General features: G+C 38.0%; 1 long non-coding RNA gene across 2 annotated transcripts in view; it reads right to left on the bottom strand.

The window, feature by feature from the left end:
* Positions 1–10,610: 10,610 nt before the first annotated feature.
* The window catches only part of LOC144825822 (uncharacterized), a 295,061-nt gene continuing 293,581 nt past the window's right edge, over positions 10,611–12,090 (bottom strand). For both annotated transcript variants that reach the window (XR_013609602.1, XR_013609607.1), the window contains exon 5: positions 10,611–11,687. This is a non-coding gene — a long non-coding RNA (uncharacterized LOC144825822). The remainder of the gene's footprint in view (positions 11,688–12,090) is intronic.

The following is a 12,090-nucleotide window of genomic DNA, read 5'->3' as shown; positions in this document are numbered from 1 at the left end:
AAGAGAAAAAAAATAGTTGAGAAAGTTATTGATCAGGCATTTGAAATTAAACGTAAGTTATTTATTTTGACAATCAATAGAATTAGGAAGCTAAACAAGGCAATTTATGATTTCAAAAGAAATAGTAGATGGAAGAGAATAGTTAATCGTAGTAATTTTTGTGAAGTTTTTTCTGGAGAATGGATGCATAGTTCAAGCTCTGAGGCATTTTTTAATGAGGAGAGTTATTTCCAGGATAATGATTTGGTGCATGCAGTTGACACCAGTGGTCGAGCTTATGAAGTGAAAGATGGTTGTCCAGTTGAAAAAGAAAAACTTGTGACAACAGAGATAGAAGAGGTGTTAGGTAATGAGGTTTTAGGGAGACGTCCTAAGGGTCCTGTGTACACCTGGAAGTGTAGTAGTATTTGCAGTGTACGACAGGATTCCATCAATTTGCTTTGTGATTTTATACGGTCATTTAATAAGAAAAGTTTGAAGCAGAAAATGAAGTTGTTGCAAGAATTAGATCCTTGCAGAGTGAGAGAAGTGATAGGTTTGCATGGTCATTCACTGGCTTGTCTTTCCAGGAGAGTATGCCAGAGTGTTTTTCATCATTTCAGGATGCTAGCAGTGCATCATAATAAAGTGAGGAAATTAGTTAGAATGTTGTATTATGCTAAGAGTCCAGCAATTATGCTTAAACAATTATGCGCTGCTCTTTTGCATGGTTCTGAAATAGATGTGAAGAATATATGTGAAGAAATTGAGTTTTGTTACTTTGGAAGTAAAGAGGAGAATGTTGAAATTGACCAAGAAGAAGAGAGTAATGTGGAAGATAGTGTACAGGTTTCCAGTACAGATAATTTCCAGAGGGAAATTGCGACGTTTGAGGTGAAATCAAGTGAGAGGCCAAATTTCACTTGTGTGTGTTGTCGACGCACTTATTATAAGAATCAGACTAAGTTAGTGGATTTATATGGAAAAAGTGAAAGGGAAAATAATAGTGAATGGAAGGATTTTACAACATACTTGATGGTAGAAAATTGTTTTGATTTGGGATTGGATCAACGTGTGTGTACTTATTGTTGTAACAAATTAAATCAAAACCAGATGCCTGCTAGAGCAGTTCATAATAATCTGGAATTGGTTGAGATTCCTTCTGAATTGAAGGATTTAAATACTTATGAATCTATTTTGATTCAAAGTATCCATCCCTTTCAGGCTATTGTAAGAATGGAGCCAAAGACAGGGAAATTGCCTCCATCAGATTTACAGAGAGGATTAAAGGGAAGAGTTGTTTATTTGCCTCTAGATTTGAAGAAAAACATTAACACAATTGGAGTAGAAAAAGTGGAAGAGGAACCTCTTGTTATCTTAGTTAATGGGGTTCCGACAAAGAATAAGAAAATATGGCAAGATTTAGTAGATGTTAGGAAAGTCAAAAGGGCAACATTGTATTTGAAAAAATATAATAAATACTATAAAAATGTATATGTTGCAGAAGAGGAAGTAAGTGAGGAAGAGGATAGCGATTTGTGTGCTGGTCAAACTGAGAAAGTAGAACCCTGTACTAGTGAAGAAATATATGAACATTATAGTGTTCATCCTTTGCATTCCAAGGAAGTCATGGGGAATGCTATTGAGTTGTTTCAAATGAAACAAGCGAAAGGGAGTCCCATTAGTGTTTGGGAGGAAAGTTTGGAAGCTCGGTGTTTCCCACAGCTTTTTCCAACAGGTCAGGGAGGAAGATATGATGAGCGACCTCATCAAATTCCTGCTTCTGAATACCGGACTTTGCGATTGTATGCAGGAGATCCTAGGTTTCGACAATGCATTCCTTATTTGTTTCATCTCCTGTTTGAAAGCGATCTGTCTGGACTGTCATATGCAGTGAACCACATCTTGAAAAGTGGTATACACATGCAAAACATCTCGGCAAGTGACTTTATGGATAAAGTCAATGTCCAAGACAGTATTTTGGATTCTCACCTGATTAATCTCATGGCGTGTCAGCGTGGTACTAATGAGTACTGGTACCGTCGTCATGGTGATTTAAAATGTATGCTGAGGAACTTAGGAACTCCCACATGGTTCCTCACTTTGAGCTGTGCTGAGTATGGCTGGGAAGACTTACTTGAATTTCTACGAGAGGCAAATGCTAACGTAGAAAACATCGAATTCAAGACACCCGGAGAACTGTGCTCTTTGGATCCAGTCAATGTATGTAGGTACTTCAATCATAGATTTGAAGGTATGATGTCTTTCATCATGAATAAGAAGAATCCACCTCTTGGAGAGGTGTTGGATTTCTTCTGGAGGAAGGAGTACCAAGCAAGAGGTGCTCCTCATATACATATGTTGCTGTGGATCAAGGATGCACCTAAATTTGGAACGGATGCAGAAGACTCAGTGATGAGTTTCATAGAACAGTATTCTACGTGTGCTGTTCCAAACGCAAAGGAGAAAAAAAGCCTAAGAGAAAAAGTTCTACGTTTCCAAAGCCATCGATGTGGAAAGTACCGTCGTCGTAAATTCCGGAACAAAGACAAGTTCTACACCAAATGTCGTTTCGGCTTTCCACGACCGGTGATTTCTAAAGGAAGAGTGAACAGTTTGATGTCTTCGCTGCGACATAATGTGATGAAGAAATCACCTAAAAACACATACAATTTGAAGAGGAACGAAGAGTCTAAGTACATCAACGACTACAACCCGGTGATTTTGTCCATGTGGAATGCTAACATGGATATACAGTTTGTGGCTGATAACTGTATGGCTGTGGCTCGGTATGTGACATCTTACATCACCAAAAAAGAGAAGACAGAATTGAAGGATATGTGGGAGGACATTTCCCATGAAAAGAGCCTCAGCAAGAAGTTGTACAGTTTCAGTCTGAAGATGTTGTCGCATCGAGAAATCGGAGCTTACGAATGTTCTGACCGGTTGTCTTCAGCAAGTCTCTATGCCAAGTCCAGGAGTATCGTTTGGGCGAGTGTTGGTCTTGCTGAAACGCGTAATCGAGTTCTGAAACCTGTGCAGGAAATTGAGTATTTGGCGGAAAAGGAGCCAAACAGTACCGACATTTTGAAGAGCAACATGTTGGATACATATTATCCAAATCGAAGCAGTCACCTCGAGAATGTTTGTCTGTATGAGGTTCTGCAAAATTACATATTCAAGAGGAACATCAAAGAAGATACTGAGAAAGGAGTGTATGCTGTAATAGGAAGTGAGGGATGTCTGGTCAAGCAAAGAAAATGCCACTTGATAAACCATCGAAAATTGAGTGGCGAATCTCCTGAAAAAAAGGAGTTTTTCTATTTAGCACTTTTGCAACTTTTTAAGCCTTGGCGTGCAGAAGAGGAACTGCTTGGAGATTTCCTTTGTTACGAAGACTCATTCAATGCTGCCAAGGAGACCATAGAATGTCCTGCTTTTCCCAAATATGTAGAAATGTTGAATGTGGAAATTGAGCAGGAAGCAACGATTGCAGCCGAGATTGCCAGAGACAGTTCTCAGGACAGTCAGAGTTTTGCTTCATTGAGTCAGGATCCACTAGGAGGACCTCTTATCGAAAATGAAGCTGCCACTGCTATGAATGAAGTGGAAAGAGCCATGGCACATGCTCAGGAGGATGCGGTTAACTTAGAAGAGTTGGAAAGACAACTCAACGTTGAGCAGAGGAAAATATATGACGAACTTACCATGCAAATTGATCATGGATTAAGTCATGACAAGAAAGAGTGCTCATGTACGTCGTTGAAGCCTGTCCGACTGTACGTGAGTGGAGAAGCGGGAACTGGAAAAAGTTTCCTTATTAAAGCAATTTCATGTTATTTGCAGGAAAGGACAGAGTCATCGCTGTCTTGTGTTGTCACCGCTCCAACTGGACTGGCAGCACATAACATTAAAGGGATTACTTTACATCGTTTACTGATGCTGCCAGTGGAGCATGACAACAAATTAGAATATCACAAGCTATCTGGAGATGCTTGTTTTGAAGTTTCAAGAGTCTTGAGGAAAATGAAACTTCTTATCATTGACGAAGTAAGCATGGTTTCCAATGTCATGCTTGCCTTTGTGCATTTGAGAATGCAAGAAGTTCTCAAAACAGAGTATGATGTGTTATTTGGTGGCAAACACATCATTGTTTTCGGAGATCTTCTGCAGCTGACACCAGTGAAAGGGCAACCTGTGTTCAAAATGCTCACGCATGAAGATACCAGGAAGTGCTTAGGGAGCATTGGCAACGTCAATATATGGTTAAACTTCAATTATGCTGAACTGCATGAAAATATGCGTCAGGCAAAGGATGAAGTTTACAAGACTATTCTACAAGATGTTAGAATTGGAAAAGTGACCGAGCATGGGAAAGAAGCTTTACATGCACGATTACTGACAAATTTATATCCAGACGAAGATGTTGTGCCTGAGAATATTTTTCAGAAAGTTACTGAGAAAAAATCTGGAATATGTTTGATGCCAACTCTTGCAGAATGTGCCAAATTCAACAACAAAATGTTGCATTTAGAAAAGCAAGAGATTGTGAAACTGGAAGCTATTGACAGAGTAGAGCATATGGGATCAAAAATTATTTTGTCTGAGAATCTGAAAACAAAATTGGATTCATTAGAGAAGAGTATATCTAAAACTGCGGGTTTTGAAAAGACTCTGAATGTGTGCTTGAACTGCCGTATAATTTTAAGAAGGAATTTACATGTTGAAAGAGGTCTGGTAAATGGATCAATGGGTAATGTTGTTGATTTTGTGAAATACAGAAATAGAGATGGAATTGAATTTTTAAAAATTAAATTTGATGGCATTGAGGAAGTACAGCTAATTGCTCGTTGTTCTGCTAGATTTTTGCTTGTAAAAGACTTATATGTTCGTCGTAAGCAGTTTCCTGTTTGCTTGGCATATGCGGTGACAATCCATAAATCGCAAGGTTTAAGTGTAGACTGTGCATTGGTGAATATTGGCAGTTCTGTGTTCAAGGAGGGTATGGCATATGTGGCATTGTCACGAGTTAGAACTTTATCGGGATTGTACTTGATTGAGTGTGATGTCACAAACATTTGTGCGGATCTAGATTGTGTTAAGGAATACAATAGGTTAAGAAGAGAGTATGCGCCACATTTGCCTCAGTATCCTTTGTTTGAGAAACGTGTGGTAGGCCGGACACGAAGAAATGTGACCAATACTGGGGAGGTTGTAGCAAAAAGACGAAAAGTCGATGAACCTGAAATTATAAGCAGAAACAAAAAGGATTCTGTTGAAGATGTTGTTGGTTTTCAATTTGAAAACAGTTCTGGTGTCAACTGCTATGCTAATGTAGTGGTTAATGTTTTGTTTTCTCTAGAAAATGTAAAAGAAGAGATTGTGGTAAATTCTGATCAAAGATTTTGCAGTTTGTTAAATTCTGTGTTAGAGAAATGTAGCACTGATAGAACAAACATAGAAAGTGTGTCTGAAATTCGAAATCTGTTAGACAGATGTTCAGGCCAAACACAATTCTCTCAAAATAGTCAGCAAGATTGTCAGGAGTTTTTAATGTATATGCTTGATGTATTGCATGATGAAGGTGTAGATGTAGATCACCTGTTTGGGCTTTCTTATCAATGGCAGCATGACTGCGAGAACTGTAGGGTATCAAGTACTACTAGTGTAGACTCAGAAAGATTTATATATTTAACTTTGCCAGACAGTAAATCAGTCTCTTTTAATAAGCTAGTAAAAGCAGCTGATCACAACATGGAGTGTAGCCAATGTAAATCTGAAATGATGTCCACATTATTTATACGAACATATGGCCAGTATGTCATTTTAATGTTCCAACGATGTAGGCCTGATGGAACAAAATTGACAACTTTAATTAAAAATGTTGTGGCTTCACAGTTGTCAATATCAGGAAGGACCTTTGTAACTGTAGCAATTATATATCAATCAATCAATCAATGACACTTATAAAGCGCGCTACATACCCGTAGGGTCTCAAGGCGCTGGGGGGGGGGGAGTGCCGCTACTGCTCGAACAGCCAGGTCTTCAGCTTCTTCCTGAAGGAGAGGTGGTCTTGGGTCAGGCGCAGGTCGGTCGGGAGGGAGTTCCAGGTCTTGGCGGCCAGGTAGGAGAAGGACCTTCCTCCTGTAGTTGCTCTTCGGATGCGGGGGACGGCGGCGAGGGCGTGGTTGGCTGATCGGAGGTGGCGTTTGGGAGCGTAGTGTCATGATGGTCCTTCAATAACATCAGGACATTATACAGCTTATTTAAAGTGTAGAAATGGCTGGTCATTCTGCAATGATTCTGTTTTAATTTTCAAAAACAAATTGCCGTATGACCTTAAAAACTCTTACCTGGTGTTTTTAAAACCAAAATTTTAGGGAAAGAATCTCGGGATGTGCTCTGAGGAATTTCAAGAAGTTCTAATGGCTCCTACACGATTTGGCCTTGAGGATAAGTGTAGTACAGAGACATAACTTCTTACCATAACACTGGACGTCATGGAGAAATACGTGCACTTTGAATGAGTTCAGAAAAACTGTTTCTTTTTATAAGCTAATTGAAGCAGCCAATCAAAACATGGAGTAGAGGGAATGTAAGTCTGCAATGCTGTCTACTGTTTTACATTGCTTTGTGATTAAAAGTGATGTAGAGAATTAAATAATTGTACTAGTCATAAAGGTAGTGTAAGTCTGCTTCATAGTAAGCAGTATCAGTGTGATAGGAAATGTAGAACATGATTGAGCAAGAAGGGGAAGATATTACTAGTCCAGGATTGTGAAAATGATCTTCAACATTTTAATTGTGAAAGTTGCGGAAATACAACATGACGGGATTGGCTTAAAAGAATTCTAAGAGTTATAAATGGCTCAGACACGATTTGGCCTTGTGGAAACGTGTGGTAGAGAGCGAGAAGTCATTTATTGTATGTAACATGTTTTTGAAAACGATGGAGGTTTTCTTTCAGAAAGTGGCGGGTTGAAAGTAATAACAGCACAACAGAGTGTAAGCTGTTCATAGGACATCCTTGGCCGTCATGGAAAGTAAGTTAACTTTAAGGAGTTCTGAATTCTGATTTGTTATGTTGTATGGGTTTTTTAAACACAATCATTTTGATTGTGTTTTTTTTCCCCGCTGTTATATGATGAATACCTTCAAGTCATTGTTTTAGTGAAATTTGATACATTCTGAGAACAGCAAAAATAAACCATTTAACATGTATAATTAATTCTGTTCTGTTTGCATTTATGATGTACATGTAGAACTGTGTAGGAGGCATGGAGAAGGTGAGGCTTCTGTAAGTGTCAAAGTTGTTGCATACAGTGCTCATATTCTACGTAGTCTTTTATATTTCATTACTTTCACTGTTTCTGACTGATCTAAAAAATTTTTTTTAAAAGAACAGTAAGTATAAGGGAAGGAAACAGACAGTTATGTTAAAACAAACACAGCTATAGGGAATAAACTAGGGATACTGTTACCCGCAATCCTCTGCTGATGATGTCACTGAGCATGTCATGAATGATGTAATATGTGACATCATCAGCAGTGGATTACGGGTTATAGTATCTCTAGTTTACTCCCCTATAGCTGTCTTTCTTTTAACATAACTGTCTGTTTCCTTCCCTTATACTTACTGTTCTTTTTTAAAAAAAAAATTTTTTGGTTGCTTTTGGTTCGCGTACCGGGGAGCGAACTGGGAAGCGAACTAAGAGAAATAGAGGTTGGCACAGTTCCAAATATTGTACCAATTTTTTAATAACGGGGAGGTTGTTCTGAAAAGAACTTTTTTTTATTGTTTTTGTTGTTTTATATTTTTTTTATTATTTTTCTGAACATTTTTTTACTTTTTTTGAATTTTTCTGAACAGTTTTATATTTTTTTTTGTTTTTTTTCGGAGGGGGCAACGAAAACGATTCATTGTAAAGGGCTCAACAGGAGCAACAAAACAAAAAAAAAGAATTTATTATTTGGGGCGTTTCGTACAAACTTGCATATGATAGTCAATAGCTCTGTTGATCAGAGTGATGCTACTTTCTCCGTAGCAAATGAATCCACTTCAATGTACGCAGACTTGTTTTACTTCACGAAATCTCGTTTGTATATTTGGCACCATCTCCCTGCCCTCTGGTCCCGTTACTTCCGGTACAACAGATCTTCTGGCCATAATAGGGAGATTATCTAGGTCGTTACGAAACTGTGCAGCACTGTAGTTGTTAGGATGCCACCTAGTCATATGGCGATGCATTGTGTAGTTTCCGAAACTGTATTTTTTGTCGGTCCCTCTGGACAGTCTATCTTGACATATAAGGCAAGTTACGTATCTTGCATTTACTTTTTTCTGACCTTTGGGAATTTAAAAAAATTGCCAAATGAAGTTTTCTTTCCGGTGAGACGTCCTGGGCTCCTCAGGCAAAAAGTGCCTCTCTTCGTGCTCGTCGTCCTGTTCCTCTTCTTCCTCTTCTTGCTGAATTATAACTTCAGCAGGTGGTCCACTCTTCCTTGGATGTGGTGGAGGTGGTGGGGAAGCACCAGCTGAAGCTACTAAAGAAGCCATTGCTCACTGGTAACAAAGGGTCTTTCTCTCACAATGATGAAAGTCAGAGTGAGGAAAGAAGGAGGGATTTTCATCATTTGGGAAAAACAATAGTTCTCAACCAATGAAAAGTGTTCATTTTAGATTATATGACCTAGTCTTACATCATTAGGAAACCAAAAGTGAAATGAACCAATGAAAAGTGTTATTACCAAGTCACATGACCTGCTGTGTTTACGTTACGCGCTTTGCAGGGCCTCCCGGTTTGCTTCCAGAAACCTGTGCTTTGCAACTCGGTAAGCGTACCAGTTCGCTAACGTAGCACGTCATATGACGTATCACGCAACAACGCGAAACGTCATGCGGACGGGAGGCGTCACGATGTTGTTTTCTAACGCGGCAGTTGCGGTAAAGAAACGTTTACCGGCTCGCGGTCTATTTCGCGGCATCAAGGTCAGCTAACGGGAAGCTTCCCGATTCGCGAAGCGGGAACGAAGAAAAAAAATATTTTAAAAAAAAGTTATTAATAAACATATAAAATATATTTTTGGATTTAAAGAAGAATACATTTTACAGCTACAGATATTAGCTGTTAAAAAACCAATGAAATTCACTGAAAAAACCATAGGTTATAGACCATATATAGTTAGGAATTAGCATTTACAAAACCTTGAAAATTCACTGAAAAAACCATAGGTTATAGACCATATATAGTTAGGAATTAGCATTTAGAAAACCTTATTTTACTCACACAAAACCATTGAAATTCCATATATAGTTAGTTGCACTAACTATATATCGCGCACCCGCAATCCACTGCTGATGATGTCACATATTACATCATTCATGACATGGTCAGTGACATCACTGATGACATCTCAAATGACATCACTGATGACATCACTGATGACATCTCAAATGACATCACTGATGACATCATGACACACCAATACCAGTTACTACATACGCACTCACTGATTCCTACGTCTACACACACATTCACTCATTCACCCATACAATCACTCATACATACAGTCACTCATTATTACAACACTATCATATGCACTCATACACCTATGCAGACAGTCACACACTGCCACTCATCCATGGAGTTACTCACACACCAAGTCAGTCCTGTAAAGAATCAATCACACTTCCATTTCTTCATCTATACAGTTAAACACAGAACACCATACTTCAGTGACATCACTGATGACATCACTAATGACATCTGAAATGACATCACTGATGACATCTCAAATGACATCACTGATGACATCATGACACACCAATACCAGTTACTACATACGCACTCACTGATTCGTACGTCTACACACACATTCACTCATTCACCCATACAATTACTCATACATACAGTCACTTATTATTACAACACTATCATATGCACTCATACACCTAGTCAGTCCTGTGAAGAATCAATCACACTTCGATTTCCTCATCTATAGTTAAACACAGAACACCATACTTTTCACACATATACTAACACATACTTACTCTCTTATACAATCACTGATACAAGTACACATTGATATGCAGAGTCACACACCTCCCAGCCAGCCACACACACACTCAGTCTTCCATACATCCAGTCATTCTTCAATATGTAAAACGTATTTAAACTTTACAAAAACACACAGACATTAGATGATGTCATTTGAGATGTCATCAGTGATGTCATCAGTGATGTCACTGACCATGTCATGAATGATGTAATATGTGACATCATCAGCAGTGGATTGCGGGTGCGCGATATATAGTTAGTGCAACTAACTATATATGGAATTTCAATGGTTTTGTGTGAGTAAAATAAGGTTTTCTAAATGCTAATTCCTAACTATATATGGTCTATAACCTATGGTTTTTTCAGTGAATATATATATATATAGATTTATTTCCCACACCACACTCCTCCGTGAATTCACTGCAGAAAAGCCCGGAAACTCGGATATGCTGTGCAAAAGGTTTTAATAGTCCAACACAACGTGTTTCGGCTTATGCCTTGTTCACGTTTATAAACATGGTACGATACTTTCAAGTTTTATCCCATGTCTAACATCGACAGAGGACTAACCACCTCAAGTGCAACCAATAACATTTTCAACATGGGCAGCCATTTTATAACTGCATTCAGTATATGTATATATATCTTGTCATATTTGCAAAGTACATCACAAAAAATGCATTCTACAACATGTCATCATTTTAAGTTATTTGCCTTAGTGAAGATGCCAATCAAAACATTTCTGCACCATTGTTGTCGCAAATGCAATAAATTAAAATGCACCATTTCAATAAGCATTTTAAATACCTCTCGTTATAGCTTGTTTCCATAAAATATTGCAAATATTCCAAAACAACAGTGTGTGGTTCTAATGTGGCCGCAAGTTATAATCCTATCGAGGCAGACCAGTTTCCTGACTGCCCCCATCACCGCCCCAATGGGCGGTATTACAAGTACCGAGTGCATTCACCCAATCACGTCCCAGTGGGCGGGTGTATACGACAGTTGATGTATATGACTGCCAATAGTTGATTATACCGACTGTAAACATTACATGCCCAAATGGGCGAGTATCTTGGTTCAAATACTTTTAGTTAACAATAACTGCATCCAATACATCTTGCTTGACAACTTCAATATAGATGCAGTCCACCATATTCGGGTCACACCCTACGATCTTGTGACCCCACTAATTCATGAATCTTAGAAATCCTGTGTAATAGGTGGAAAAAATTAAATTCAATGAAATTACATTCCATTGTATTCAATCCTGCCCAAGTGGGCATCTCGTGTGGCTGTATCTCACTAAACAGTACATATTATACATTATATGTGTAAACAAAGTTACCCAGGCATACACATGAGTTGCTAGCGTATTCAGATACAAAACATTGTATCTACAAAAACATGATACAACTGCTTTCAAGTGTGTACTTGATTTTAATGTCTTGAAGTTTTTTCATAAAAAGATCATTCGATAAAATTATTTGTTCAATATTAAAAATAAATGTAACCTTCATTGTAATGTTACATAAGTAAACATGATTTAACACTTTAAAAGTTCATTGAGCAATATACAAATAAATGGTTTCCTGTCGACGCGTTTCGACACGTGAGGTGTGTCTTCATCAGGACCGTACCATCTGTATGCTGTAAAATGACATTTATAAACATATTTTTACTATTTTTTATATTCTTACATTGAAGCAGTGTATATCATTAACTGTTCATTACATATTTGGTAACGCTAGTAAATCTTTCATTCATTATGATGTACCGCTAAATTGGTTATGCTCAACACTGAACAAGAATCATATATCCATTTGTACCACATATTTTTAAATCGTATCACGGATATCATGAGGACAAATGCAAGAAAACATTTTGTTGTTATATACAGTATAGGTCATCATTTCTCGCTTATTTTACCTATGATTTGTTGGATAACGTTTCAGTAGGTAAGTGGTATTCATTTATGTCTAACGATACAAACTTAGAGACAAGACTCATTGTTTCTATAACAAAATGACATTAGCGTATACTGTGTTATACC

Source organism: Lissotriton helveticus, chromosome 1_1 (genome assembly GCF_964261635.1).
Source record: "Lissotriton helveticus chromosome 1_1, aLisHel1.1, whole genome shotgun sequence".
NCBI classification, from domain to species: domain Eukaryota; kingdom Metazoa; phylum Chordata; class Amphibia; order Caudata; family Salamandridae; genus Lissotriton; species Lissotriton helveticus.
This window is presented reverse-complemented; position numbering and strand designations above follow the sequence as displayed.